The 15483-nt window shown below is 45.1% G+C and overlaps 1 long non-coding RNA gene across 1 annotated transcript in view; it reads right to left on the bottom strand.

Annotated features, from left to right (window-relative positions):
* Positions 1-930: 930 nt before the first annotated feature.
* The window catches only part of LOC117310677 (uncharacterized), a 46054-nt gene continuing 31501 nt past the window's right edge, over positions 931-15483 (bottom strand). Inside the window, exons 4-5 of the long non-coding RNA XR_004524749.2 lie at positions 2735-3007; positions 931-1161 (exon numbers count right to left, since the gene is read on the bottom strand). This is a non-coding gene — a long non-coding RNA (uncharacterized lncRNA). The remainder of the gene's footprint in view (positions 1162-2734; positions 3008-15483) is intronic.

The raw sequence follows: 15483 nt of genomic DNA, 5'->3' as shown, positions 1-15483 counted from the left end.
AAGGGGCCATGGCCACTAGCAGCCCTGAAGGCACATCCCATTAACAATAATGAGAAGAGACACTTAATCTACATCAGGCACAATTCTAGGCACTTCAGAGCCCGTGAGGCAAGAAAGAGAAAACATGCTCTCCACATCAAATGTAGAAGAGCCATAGACAAGCTCTAAACTGGGCCAGCTTGGGTCATGTACCCACCTGCTGGAGCAACCACTGGGTCTAGAACCATGAAGTAGAGTAACAAGCAGAGTTTGGATCATCCATCAGCCCCTGACCTTGAGTGTTTCAAGTAGGAGGGGTCTGATGAACCACAGCAGGTGGGAAAAAAATGCAGGTTAGACTTTGGGGCGAGAAATGGATATGCAGAAACTCACAGTGCTAATTCACGTTCACGGGTCTTTGCATCACCTTATGAAAACGAAGCCCATCAGGAATTGTATCTGAATAGATGCCCTACCCTCCAAAAAAAAAAAAAAAAAAAGTACAGAAGAAAATCAAGACATTCCTCAGAAAACAGTTTTAAGAATACACTAGGGCTTCCCTGGTGGCGCAGTGGTTAAGAATCCGCCTGCTAATGCAGGGGACGCGGGTTCGAGCCCTGGTCTGGGAAGACCCCACATGCTGCGGAGCAACTAAGCCCGTGCGCCACAACTACTAAGCCTGCACTCTAGAGCCTGCGTGCCACAACTACTGAAGCCTGCGCACCTAGACCCCATGCTCCGCAACAAGAGAAGCCACTGCAATGAGAAGCCCACGCACCGCAATGAAGAGCAGACCTGGCTCACCGCAACTAGGGAAAGCCCATGCACAGCAACGAAGACCCAATGCAGTCAAAACTATAAATAAATAAAAAATAAAAAAAGAATACACTAAAACCACAAAGAATGGGTCATCAAAGCTCAAAAATGTATGCGAAGAGTTCTTAGCCTCTGCAAGCATAGAATATCTTTTTTTTTTTAAAGTCTCAAACTTCTAAATAATAGTGGTTTTAATGATAAAAAGCATAATGATGAGACAGGATGGCACTCCCTTGCATAACGTTTACCTGTTCAGCCTGCAGATGCTGTTTCACCTCTTGCACTGACTTCAAGGCCCCAGGGAGGTCTGCAGTCATGGGTGACATTTAGCTCTTCTTTCTCATAGAACTTCAGAAGGAGTTCTACCTGGAAAATTTCCAGAGGGGGTATTGAAATTGAAGCCATAAGAATCTCTATAATGTACCTGTAGTTTAACTTTCCAGTGTCCCTTTTTAAGATAAATAGTTGGAAAATATACCCTGAGATAACTGCACAAGTGAACTTGACATTGTTTTAGACCCATAACAACTGCATCTACAGGCTGGCACTAACTGTCATGGATGGTGAACTCTATTTTTTTTGTTTCTACATCTACAGTTCCTCAGTTTATTGATTTCTCATCATTCATCAGAAGATTTGTAAGCGTAATGAAGCCTAAATGGAGCACACATGAATATGAATTTTGTGGTGTGTATAAATTAAGTCTCCCGCTGCAACATTTGGGGGAGATATTTCTCCTAGGAATGAATGTTGCCACCCGACAGGTGTGTAATAAGATGCTATTTTCATCCTCCATCATCTAAGGTTTTGAATGTAACTGGAAACATTCTTGGAGGCGGGGGAGGGAGATGCCCTGAGTCATTGTGAAAACCATTATTCAGCATCATGCTCAGCTGGACGTGGAAATGAATTAAAACAAATGGTTCAAGAATGTTCTATTCCATATGAAGCTATTTCATCTGTTATCTTTTCTCTTGCACTTAAATGTGACTAAAAGATCTTCCAAAATGAAATGCAGCCTTGTATGAAATCAAATTGATTTCTCTTATTTGTAATTTACCAGAGAATATTTGTCCCTGAGTATTATTAGGCAGCAAAGCTATTCTATTTATTTTTAAAAAAAAGAAAAAGGAAAAAAACATTTGGAGTTGATGTTAAAAAGAAGCTATACAGTGTGTTCTACATTTGAAATTCCACAATCTGTTAATAAACTGGATTTTTCCTGTAAAGAGAGGCATGCATCCTTTTGCCTCATTTCACCAGGCTCAGTGTTCACTTTTGCCATCCCCAGCACCCCTTGTTCAGTCAAATGTGTATGAAGTCCAAATCCATCTAAGAAATGCCCTGCTCCAGCCAGGATCAAACAGAACGCTTCTGGAATGGAACATCAGCAGAGCTGCTCCCTTTGTTCACTTTTTTCCTTCACGTTTTTTATTGTTAGCAGTGACTACATTTCAGAAACAAAGCCACCTGCTTTCAAACACAAATGAGGGAAGGCTGTGTCTGTGTGTTTGTACGTGTGTGTGCACATGCTGGGATGGGGGGCACGGATGTGTGTGTGTGTTCCCTCACAGAAGGAGTTATTTATGTGTCTGACCTGTCTTCAGGCACTTATAAAATATTCAGCAGGCTAGAATGAACCTCTCCGGAGGGTGCTGAGGCCCAGATGGACATGTTAGGGAGTAAGGCTCAGGAGTAATGCTAGGAAGGCACTTGTGCTGAGATGCTCCTAGCCTGGCAGAGCCAGCATTCACCTGAGGGGCCAGGAGGGCCTTGACTCCTTATCTGTGAAAATCAGGGCACCTGACGTTGCCTTTGGGAGCCTTGGTTTTCTTATCTGTAAAATGAAAAGTCTGAACTATGTTAGGGGTCTCCATTCTTGGCTGCACAGTAGCCTCGCTTGATTTTCTTATTTTTAATAATGATGCAAGGGCCTTACCCCAGACCACTTGAATTAAACCTCCAGGGATGGAATCCAGAAACGAATATTTTTTTAAGCTCCCAGGTGCGTCTAGGTGCAGCCAGGGTGGTGAACTGCGGCTGGGTGATCGCCAAAATCTCTCCAGCGCAGGTTCTGCAGGACTTGCTCCTGTCAGATCAGGTGTCTGTTGGGTCAGCTCTCTGTCCTCAGTGGTCCACCCTGCCCAGCCGTGCTCCATCCCATGGAACGTTCCAGATGCATAAGTCATCAGGGCCAAAGCTCCAACAGGATCTGCGGAAACAGTCAACGTCATTAACTGGACTACCCAATCTAAAGAGTGAGGATTTGGGGGGGGTTGGGGAGGGAAGGATTGTTTAAAGGGAATCGTAGTGGTTCCTAAGAAACCTGTGGGACAGCATCAAGCTACTGGGAAACTCTGCACAGTGAGCTCATTTCCCTGTTCACACCCACCTACGATGTCTCTGCAGCCCGGCGTGTGCTGCAAAGATAAACAAAATTAATCAATAGCAAGAGCTGCATTTTGTTTTGTTTTGTTTTCAAATTTTTTTTTTTTTTGACATGGACCCATTTTGAAGTCTTTATTGAATTTGTTACAATATTGCTTCTGTTTTATGTTTTGATTATTTTGGCCACGGGGCATGTGGGATCTGAGCTCCCTGACCAGGGATCCAACCGCACCCCCTGCATGCTTTTGATCTTGCAGTCAAGTCACATAGTTTCCTTTTCCAGGACAGTGCCACACTTCCCTCTGCCCTGTTCTCTTGTCTCTCCGAGCTTTTTCCCTCTTACTCCTGTTTAACCCATCCATCCCCTTGCCCAGTCATCCACAGATCTGCTCCCCACCTTGCCTTGTGCCGCCCCCGCCAACCCTCTGCATGATTTTATTTATTTTTTGTCATTTCCCATCACCCTACTTTGTATGCTCTCACCCTCCCTTCCCACTTCTTCCCTTTCCCAGCCAAGATCGCTGGCCACCAATGGCTGTGAGGATGTGAAAATCTGAGCCACAGGCATGAATAATGAATTGGAAGAGGCAGACTGAAGCCAGTCGGAACTGAGACAGTATTTCCGAAATGCAGCCAAATGACTTAGCAAGAGGCAGGATGGAGTTACTGCAATCCCTGGAAGCCCTGGACACACTGTTAATTATGAAAATGCAGTTTTGATAAAGTACAAATCTGCAATTGTCCTAAGGCTGACAGAAGTGTCATACCCTGCTCTGGGCTGAAACTGGGAGTTCTGGAAGGTGCAGGGACACTTGCCGACCCCATTGCACTGAGGGACTAGGGCAGTCACTGGCGAGATGGCCTGCTTCCTCATTCCAAGAATAGCACCTCCACCCTGGGTTGGGGGCAGCTACACAAGGATGGCTAGAGGGTGTGGTACTGGAAGCTCCCACCCGGCAGCAAGGTCAGGGAAGTGGGCGATCTGGATCTTGAGGTTGCCGGAGGGGGAACAGGCAGGAGTCTGGACGCCAAGGAGAGTTGTCTGCTGCTCTTCTAACTCATCAGAAACCAGACCAAGTACCAGCCCTCAGATCTCAGGTGTCTGATCCTGCACTGTGCCCAGTTAGTCGGAAACCTCCTTTGGACCTTCTTTTACAAGCAAGACTTGGTGATGGGTCTGTGGAGCCAGTGGTCCAATCTGGGGACCTGCTGGAGCTGGTTGGTGAATGAGGGTCTGCAGACAATCTTAACTAACATTCTGGCCACCCCTCGAGTTCTCTCCCATTTGCCCCAGACACGTCTTTGTGAAATATAAACCTGGCTATAGCGCCATCTGCCCAGAAACCTGTCAGCAGCTACTCACTGGCTCCAGAACTGAGGCTAAACTCCTGATAATAAGCTCCAAGGCCCTCTGTGACTTGGCCCAAACTTCCATCTCCGACTTCACATCTCCACTCGGTGACTTGACCCGACAGTGCAGAGATGCCGAATGCTTTGCGCTCCGTGCCCTCTGCCGCTCCTTCCCTGCACACCTGTGATGCAGCTGTGTCCCCTGCATCTCTGTCTCCTTCACGAACACCCATTTATCCTCCCAAGACCCAGCGTAGGAGCCCTGTTTGCTAGGAATTGCTCTGGAGCTCTCAGATTGGACAAACTCCCCTCCCCAGCTTGTGCTCCCACCTTACCTACTGTCTGCTTAACGTGTAAAGGTCTTTGTGAGCCCGGAATGTGTTACCCGGCCCAAGCACGCTCGCTGCACGACAGGCCAGTAAGTCGGGAGACAAGTTGTTGAGGCAAGGAGTAATGACTTTAACGGGAAAGCTAGCCGACTGAGAGAATAGCTGACTAGTGTCTCAAAAAACCATCTTCCCTCAGTCCAAATTCGGGTCTTTTACACAGAGAAAGGGGAGGGGGAGGAGCTCACTGCGATGCCAACTAATGGCTGAGCGGGACTGCTAAGGCTCGCTCACTAACCAACGGTTACTCGCTAAGGGTCCTTCCCTAATGGTAGCTCGCTAACGGTGAGTGGGACCGCTAACAGTGGCTCCTTGACACTTGCTCGCTAAGGGCCGCTCGCTTGGCTCGCTTGGGGGGAGGGGCCCCCTGCGAGGCCGACCAACGGCTGAGCAGGACTGTTAACGGTCACTCTCTAATGGTTGGTCCCTAAGGGCCTCTCACTAAGGGTCAGTTGCTTGGGGGAGGGGCCCCCTGCAAGGCCGACCAACGGCCGAACAGGACTGTTAAGGGTCACTCCCTAACGGTCAGTTGCTTGGGGGAGGGGCCCACTGCGAGGCTGACCAACGGCTGAGCAGGACTGTTAACGGTCAGTTGGGGGAGGGGCCCACTGCGAGGCCGACCAACGGCCGAGCAGGACTGTTAACGGTCACTCCCTAACGGTCAGTTGCTTGGGGGAGGGGCCCACTGCGAGGCTGACCAACGGCTGAGCAGGACTGTTAACGGTCAGTTGGGGGAGGGGCCCACTGCGAGGCCGACCAACGGCTGAGCAGGACTGTTAACGGTCACTCCCTAACGGTCAGTTGCTTGGGGGAGGGGCCCACTGCGAGGCTGACCAACGGCTGAGCAGGACTGTTAACGGTCAGTTGCTTGGGGGAGGGGCCCACTGCGAGGCCGACCAGCGGCGGAGCAGGACTGTTAACGGTCACTCCCTAACGGTTGGTCCCTAAGGGTCTCTCACTAACGGTCATTGCTTGGGGGAGGGGCCCCCTGCGAGGCCGACCAATGGCTGAGCGGGACCACTACGGGTGGCTCGCTAACAGCCATGTGCCTGCCCCGCCTCTATTACAAATGGACACTCTGGGGGCAGAGACCCCCTCTCATTCACCCAGGAACGTTCCCTGCATCCAACACAATGCCTAGAATAGAGTAGACATCCATTAATGCTTGTGTAGAGAATCCTGGCTGGAACAGAACAGGAAGCTAGGATTACAGTACTCCCATCTTACGGGTATGGATGTTCCCACAGTCCCTGCCTTGGATAGAGGTCCAGCCCTCGGAGCAATGCTCCCCTTCCCCATCCCTCCCAGTGGAGAGCTCCCAGCGCCTGCTCATCTCCCTCCCCCAGCCTGACGTGTTGTGACTGTGATCTCAGGGGTCCACTGCTCCCCAGTTCCCTGTCTCTTCTCAGTGTGTGCAGCCTTGACGGGCAGAGGAGATGCACCCTGCTGACTCGGATATTGAACTAAATCTTTCAAGCCAAAACTTCGTTCACTTTCCCCGAATGAGGACAACGACTGAGTCACGAAGGAATAGGTAGAGTAGGTATAAGTCTCTGCAAATTCAAATGTGCTGAAAAGCAATCTTGAATTTTTCATAACTCGATTTAATTTTTATTTCAAGTTCCATTTTTTTCCTGAGATGGCGGGGTGAGTCTCCCCTCTGTTTTCCCGAGTGTGGCATCTGAGCTCCAGGGGGTTAACGTGGTGTCGGGGTGAGGGCAGACCTGGTCTTCATCCTCAGTGTCCTCTATTCATCCTGGTTCCTGCTGGGAAGCACCATCTCATGTCACACACTGTCCGCCCGGGTGGTCGCTGGGGCTGCCTCATTCCCGTACTCTGCCACGCTTGGGGACCAAGAAATCATGTTGGGGTCATGATGGGGCCCGGAGAACTCTATAAGGCCACATCTGCCAAGTAGAGTCATTGTCACTTCCCCAGAACATTAAAGAAACAGGACGTGGGCTCACTCTGTTCTCTTTTTTTTTTGCGGTACGCGGGCCTCTCACTGCTGTGGCCTCTCCCGTTGCGGAGCACAGGCTCCGGACGCGCAGGCTCAGCGGCCATGGCTCACGGGCCCAGCCGCTCCGCGGCATGTGGGATCTTCCCGGACCGGGGCACTAACCCGTGTCCCCTGCATCGGCAGGCGGACTCTCAACCACTGTGCCACCAGGGAAGCCCTCTGTTCTCTTTTTGTTGGGTTGGTTTTAGGTTCCAGCATCCCTCACGCTTGACGTGGAACCAGGGCTCACGGCCTCCTTAGGGACCTCCCAGCCTCTAAGGTCTCATAACTCCCCGATCCAATTCACTCTCCTTCCAGCCTGTGGCATCCTTTTCTAGCCAGTGTGTATGTGAGGGTGAAGGGAGGGCCCTTCCGACTACTCATCTGAGATTGATAGTCTGTTACCTCTGTCCTGTTTCCATTTCCTCAAAGCCTATTCTTCTGAAACTCAAAGGCCATGAGGAGACTTTTTCCTCTGATCTTTGCTTTCACATTGCTTCCCTATGAGAGTGATCACCTACCACCATCTAGTTACTGAATGGAGAGCAGAGGTAGGGTCTAGAGGGATTGGAGGGGGAGGTATCATTAAGAATGTGCTAAGGTAGCATTTATAAGCAATCAGGCACTGTTCTAAGGTCTTCACATACATTAGCTCATCAAATCATTGCCACCCAACGAGGCAGATACTGTTACTATTCCCATTTTGCAGACGAGGAAACTGAGATTAAGTAGTGACAAATTGGAGGAGCTGGGACTTGAACCCAGGCAGCCTGGCTCCAGGGTCTGTGCCCTTAACCACTAAAATGACAGCTTCTCACTAACCAACAAACACCCTGCCACACACATTACTTTTGTTATAGATCTGTCTTCCTTGAAGATGTATAGGAAAAGAAAAGTTTAAAAATATTATGATGGAAACTTCTCCTTCTACTCAAAGTGCTTATGCTGGGATTTAACAAATTTTGATCTTGATGAGAAATCTATCCGTCATCCATGTGAATGTCAAAAAAAGATAAAAGCCTAGAAGTCCTTAAAAAACAGAATCTCCCACCACCACTGCCACCACCAATGCCACCAGCTCAATCTGCCTGGAAGCGTTTTATCAGGCCCTTCAGCAGCAGGGTAAGAGTTAGAGGACCGGACCTCTGAAAAGGTGTTGCCAACTCTATATATCTCCCTCTGTGTGCCCTGGATGCTTCTATCTAATTCTAAGAACTAACATCCCTTTTGAATGAAAAGATGCCCAAGAAAAAGCATTTGTGTAGAACAATCATTCTTAACATTTTGGGGGGTTACAGACCTTTTTACAATCTATGAAGTACATCCCCAGAAAAAACAAATGCTTGTATCCAAATGAACACATAATTTGGCATAAAATTTTAGGCAAATTACTGAGCCCTGTACTATGTGTGAACTGTTCCTGGAAGGGAAACTGCATTATGTGTTTCTGTACCTTCAACACCTAGCAGAGAATAAACTCATTGAGTTAGACCCATCCTGCCTCCACGCTGGCCCCGGGCATGCACACTGACTCTCTGTGTATCATGAGACACAGAAAATCTTCCCCTCCCCTTTATCCAGCCCAGATTCTCTGCAAATGCCTGTTGCCAACAAGGACATTTGTTCTTTGTGCATGGATGCCTGTGTTTTTGCCTCCGAGAGACAAGCACTGACTGGGATCTGAGTAGAAGCGGCCGCTCTGATTTTCAGGCAATTTGGGGGCTGCACATAGAACTCTACATCCTTGTGGGGGCCAGATAGGAAAGGACCGAAGCTCTGGGCCTCTTTATAACCCCAAAGAGGACTCCTTCTCACCCATTACTGAAGGGTAGCCAATCCCCTGACTGGTTTTTCCCTTTTCAGAAGGGAATCCAACACATCAAGTTTTAAAATACCTTCTCAAAGAAAACAATTTAATGTGTTTTCCTGCACCTCAAGAGTACTGGTGAAGTGCAGTTAACTCTGCTTTTCAATTCTCGGATTAATCAGCAGAGAGGATGTTTGGGTCAAGGCCAAACGTTATTCTTTCTATGAAGGAAACAGAGAGATGGTTCAGGATAAACTCTGTGAGCAGCTCAGAGCCCTCTGCAAGAAGTCATGGCACTCTGTGAGAGCAAACACTTATATGATTATCACTTGTGGTTAGCTGGAGTCACGCCACCAATGGGATTATTAAGAATCAGTAGGGCAGGACTTCCGTGGTGGTGCAGTGGTTAAGAATCCGCCTGCCAATGCAGGGGACACGGGTTAGAGCCCTGGTCCGGAAAGATCCCACATGCCAGGGAGCAACTAAGCCCGTGCGCCACAACTACTGAGCCTGTGCTCTAGAGCCCGTGAGCCACAACTACTGAGCCCATGTGCCACAACTACTGAAGCCCACGCGCCTAGAGCCTGAGCTCCGCAACAAGAGGAGCCACTGCAATGAGAAGCCCACACACCACAAACGAAGAGCAGCCCCCCGCTCACGGCAACTAGAGAAAGCCCGCGCGCAGCAAAGAAGACCCAACACAGCCAAAACTTAATTAATTTTTTAAAAAAGAGAAAAATCTTTAACAACAACAACAAAAGAATCAGTAGGGCAAACACAGCAGAGACAACTAAAAGCTACTGGGAAATAATAACAATACTTTCTTCATTCTCATTTTTCCTTTCCTTTCCTCCTGGGTTGGGGTGGCATGGTTTATCCTTCTCATTCCTTCTATCAACAGTCTCTACTTCTCTGACGGTTTTTTCTTGTGATCTATTCTTATTATCGAGTTTTATATCTTAACTGTGTTCATGGATTCCTATACCTTGAAAAGGGCCATCTTCCTTCCTTGCAAGTGATCCCTGGGACTTTGTGATTCCCTACCCCTCAGTAATTATTCTAGACATGTTCCTTGTTATGAGTATATTTATGATTATATAAACTACATACATGTATAAGTGTAGTAAAATACTTTCCATATATATATAAAACACAAAAACAAATTGTAAAATGATAAGATGAAATAATTATAAATAGGGCTCTAATATTTTATCCTTTCTCCTAATGCACTGTCCACCCCTTTGAGATTTAAACACCCTGCTTTGAAACACAGGCCTAGTGTATCACCAAGCAGGTAAACATCAGAGCAAAGCCTTCCAAGGGCTAAAACTGGCTGTCACTGCCTCGGATTGTAACCTGTAATAGTCCCCTAACACCTGACATTCGTATAGGTGAGTTCATTCACAAACTGAATGTTTGTGTCCGCCCCCCCCAATTTCATATGGTGAAGCCCTAACCCCCCAGAGTGGCTGTATTTGGAGTTGGGCCTCTAAGGAAGTAATTAAGGTTAAATGAGGTCGTAACTGTGGATCCCTAATCCAATTGGATTAGATAGGTTTGGTGCCCTTATAAGAAGAGACAGAAGAGAGCCCTCTCTCTCTCCCCCTCAATCTCCCTCTCTCTATCTCTCTCTTCCCCCAAGCCTGCACCTCAGAAAGACCATGTGAGCACACAGCAAGATGACATCCATCTGCAAGCCGGGAAGAGAGTTCTCACCAGGAACCAACCCTGCCAGACCTTGATCTGGGACTTCCAGCCTCCAGAACCACAAGAAAATAAATTTCTGTTGTTCAAGCCACCCGGTCTGTGGTATTTTGTTATGGCAACAGGAGCAGACAAATCCACTCTCGGAAAACTCACCAGATTATTCCTGTAACCCCAGTGCCATAAACACAGATAGATATAGCTTTCAACTTGAGGTTAATACTTTCTTCAAAGTTGGTCATACAATTAGTATCAGGTGAGAAACTTTGGCGGTGCCAGAAATGTTTGGATGTAAGAGGAACTCACACAACATCCCCCTGACCTGGGTGAGCAGAAGAATGTAGTGTCAGTGCAGTCCTGCTGCTACAGCAGAAGTGAAAGCCCTCACTTTTCCATCAAAGGCACCAGCATCCCCACTGCACTGCACTGTAACTGCCCCCATTATCGTGATCTTAGTGTATGCCTCAGAGAGACAAGAATTGAAGTGTCTGTGGGAAGGAACTGAAGCTCAGCTCTTGAGAATTTTATGGGCTGCTGTTTCTTGACATAATTTTAGAGCAATAGCCTGATCTGCTCTTCCACTGAAAACAACAAAGATAGATGCTGCTTTTATTTAAAAAAATAAACCTCTTTATAAATGCACTCATGAATAAGGGAGAAAAGAAAATCAATGGAGGGTAAAAGTTAATTAAAAGGAGAAATATATATAGGTAACTAAGCACTGAATCTGGCTTTTGCTCTGGGGAAATCTTTTAAATCATGACTATTTTGAGCTTCTGTTTTTGACAACTGTGCAAACTGTGAGGCATAAGACAAATCCTCATGTGCAACCAAAGGGGGGAGTCTGAAAGGAAGACCCATGAGTAATCTAGGAACAGCAGACAAACCTAAGAACCCACAGAAGGGACCATTAAAAAGTGCTTGTGTCTCTCAACCTTGGAGCTGGGTTGAAGGGAAAAATCTCTCCCCTGAGAATTCATAACCATAATCTAGTTTTCATGGGAATATTCAGCCCAAATTCACACTACTTCAAATCTAGAACTGATTTTAAAATAGCCCCTAGTGGGTAGTGCCCTGCTCTACAAGGTAGAAGTAAATGCATATTATCTTTGAAGGAAATTACTTTCAACTAAGGCTTCAAAGACTACTACAGATAAAGTTCCAAGGAACATGAGTCCATAGTCAGCACTACAACAAACACATAAACAGGAGTCATGAATGAGAGATTATAAAATCAATCAAGAAAATTCAAAAAGAATCCAAAAGAATGTCTAAAAACAAAAATATAGTGATTGAAAGTCAAAGCTCAATTTTCAGGCTACACAACAGGCACAGTTTAAGACTGATTCACTGAAATGGAAAATGGTTCAGCAGAAATTACACTAATGCAGCAGAGAGAGAAAATGAAGTGCTGAAAATTAGAAAGATATTAAGAATCTTGTAGCATAGAGTGAGTTTCAGAATCCCAAAATCACAATCAGATTTTCAGAGGGATGTAATAAAGAGAATGGAGAAGAGGCAATATTCAAAATGAAAATGGCTACGAATTTTCTGTTACTGTCAAAAGATTCAAATTCTCATATTTGAAAGATGAATCTTTCAAAGAAAATTAAGTTTTTTAAGATCCACAACTATACACATCATAATCAAACTGTAGAAAAAACATAATAAGAGGATCTTAAAAGCAGCCAGAAAAGAAGAATCATCTGCAAAGGGGTAACAATTATACTGGCAGCTGACTTCTTAGCAGCAATAATGAAAATCAGAAGATAGTGGAATAATATTTTCAATATGCTGAGAAAAAGATAACTCAAAAACTAAAATTTTATACCCACAAATCATTCAAATATGACGATGAAATAAAGATATTTTATGGTAAATAAAAACTAATAAAGTTTCCAACTAACAGACCCTGGCTTTAAGAACTTCCAAATAAGCATTTCACATAGAAAGAAACTAATCCTAGACGAAAGGTCTGGGATGAAAGAAAGAATGGTGAGTAAAGAAATATGTAAAATTGTGGGCATACATAAACAAACTTTTAATGTGGCAAACAACAATAATAATATACTTTCAGAGTTAAACAAAAATGATAAAACTAAAATACAGCAATGGTATAGAAGTAAGGAGGAGGTGATTGGAGTTAAAGTGTTTATACATTGGATTGTTTGGGTGGGTGGTAAAGGTATTCATTAACTTTAGACTTTACATTCATATTAAAAATTTCCAAGGTAACCATGTATGCATACAGTGCATATATTCCACAATCCTACTTCTAGAAATTTTTGAAACAGCAACAAACTGGAAACTTTATAAATGACTATTATAGAGAATTAGTTAAAATAATTATGGATAATAGAATACTATGAATACAATTCAGATAATACAATACTCTGCAGCCATTTTAATTTTTATTTATTTATTTATTTATTGCGGTACGTGGGCCTCTCACTGCTGTGGCCTCTCCCATTGCGGAGTGCAGGCTCCGGACGCGCAGGCTCAGCGGCCATGGCCCACGGGCCCAGCCGCTCCGCGGCACGTGGAATCCTCCCGGACCAGGGTACGAACCCGGGTCCCCTGCATCGGCAGGCGGACTCTCAACCACTGCGCCACCAGGGAAGCCTGCAGCCATTTTTAAAGTGCAATAACTATATATGTATTTCTTGGAAATAATCTCCAAGGTAAAAGCAAAAATGGTGTATATCATGTGCTGATATTTATTGCTTTTTAAAAAGGAGGGATTAGAAAAGAATATGTACATACATTATGCTTATAATTTCATAGGATATCTCTAAAAGATATATAGGAAACTGACAATAGTAATTGCTTCTAGGTTAACTTTTTAATATTCTAGTGCATATGTACTCTTTTAATAACCTGTAAAATAAAAGCCAAAACATACAGAAATAAATACTCAGAGGAAGGCAGACACACACGCGCGCACACACACACACACACACACACACAAATACAGCAAAGAATCCATGGCAAAAGGTACCATCTTTAAAAAGTATACCTTTGTGAAAGTACAACAGCTTCAAAGAAGCACTCAGACCTCCCCTTCTCTCATATGTAACGACAGAGCTCTAATCCTTGCATTTGCTACAGAGTCTTATATGAGCATTACTCCTCTCCTTTACACTCTGTTCAATTGTACATTCCTTGAAAGCCTGAATCAATATATTATCCCCTTTGTAGTTCTCACAAAATATATAGAATGGAGCTTTGTATATAATAGATGCTTAATAAATTAATTAACATTTGTGAGTTACTATGTACTGTATTTTTATGGATTTGAAGTTTTTACCCTACGAAACTTATCTGAGTCATAGTAATAAGTTTTCATAACATGTGAAACTCAATGGTATATTATATGAGTTAAAATTTGGAAGTTTTAGTTCCACTACTTCCTTTCATCTTCTAGATTTCTTGTTAAATTTGACACAATAAGAAAGACTTATTTCAGGTATTTAGGACAGCAAAAACCACAAAATTGTCTTACAAGCAACCATATTAACATGTTCTTAATGTCTTCATTCTGTGTGACCCAAAAGCCAGCATATGGAATGCATTCTGTGATCATGCTTGTATATGTCACATTCTTAAACTTTGCAATGAGGAGCTCTTGGGCTGAAGGCCAAATCTGAGAAGTGGACGGGGGAGTAGGGTCCTGGATGTGCAATGGTGGCAGGCCATTAATCCCAGACACCCTGGCCCAACACTCCTGGGAGTCTCCCGAATCCTACAGATCAGTTGCAGCTGGAGATGCAGAACTGGGTCCTTGTGGTAGATGAATGAAGTAAGTGGCTTTCTATATCCTGACGTTTTCTGGACAAAATCACTTTCTTATGCATTCATTTGTATTCTAACTAGAAAGAAATCATCAGTGAAAATAAGCATGAGAAGGTCTTTTTCAGATGTTTACACTGGAATAGTTATTTCTAACTTTTAAAATTTTTTGGCCACAGAAGTGTTTCTTCCCATGTGTAAAGTAGATGAATGTGGAATGGGGATGGGGGCAGCCCAGACCCCAATTTCCAGCTCCTAAATCTATGGACAGTCGGCAGTGGTTCTGAAGCTTTTGCGTGTGTTTAAGAGTCACCTGGGAGTCCATAAGAAATGCAAGTTATTGGGTTTAACTCCTGAGGAGTCTGATCAGAAGATCTGGGTGGAGTCTGAGAGTCTTAACAAGCACCCCAGGGGATGTAGAGGATGTGACCCTGCCCTACCATCTCACAATCTGTCATCCTTTACAGTGATGCTCAGCAGAGTCCAGTGTGAAAATTACCCTGCAAGCTGGTCCCAAGCGAGGCTCCTTCTTTGACTTACTCGTATAGTGACAGAGGCCCAAGATTCGCAACTCGCTTTAGCTGATTTTTCCCATAATTTCCTAAGGCACTCAAACCTGAAGTGGCAACTAGATTTTTTCCGGTTGGTGGAAAGAATTCTAAGAACTTGTTTATTTTAAAACATCAGTAATGATAGATGCAGAGACTGAAATTCCATCTAACACTCATTTCCCAAATTATCTCAATAGAAGGAAGTGGAGCAACTTCTAGATCATGTGGAACTGGTAAGGACACCAGCTGAAACCCTAAAAATAGCTGCATCATGTCCCAAGCCCAATCAGGGAATTCCTTGCCGACAAATGACTTCAGTGGATTCCCATGAATGCACAGCTGCCTGGGGGGATGCAAGACTGCCACACGGGGCTGAAACAAAGGGTCTTAGATTTTAGAAACACTGATCGCTCGTGAACCTACATTGGACCAGCTATTTTCTTGTCTAAGAAATTGGACATTGGTGAAACCTGTACGTCCAGAATAGGGGAGTTGTGCTGAGCAGGAAATATATTGCTCTTTCCGTTTGGGGTGTGGTAACACATCACACCTGGGTGCCCATATGTGTCTGGGCACCTGGCTGCCCATCCTGCCTCTCAGATTAGACAGTAGAGAAACTACAGAGTAGGAGCCAGCATATGTGTCTTCCTTTTTTTTTTTTTTTTTTTTGCGGTACACGGGCCTCTCACTCTTGTGGCCTCTCCCGTTGCGGAG

This window comes from Tursiops truncatus, unplaced genomic scaffold (genome assembly GCF_011762595.2).
Source record: "Tursiops truncatus isolate mTurTru1 unplaced genomic scaffold, mTurTru1.mat.Y mat_scaffold_119_arrow_ctg1, whole genome shotgun sequence".
Lineage (NCBI taxonomy): Eukaryota > Metazoa > Chordata > Mammalia > Artiodactyla > Delphinidae > Tursiops > Tursiops truncatus.
Note: the sequence above shows the minus strand (reverse complement) of the source record. Positions and strands in the feature narration are given on the sequence as shown.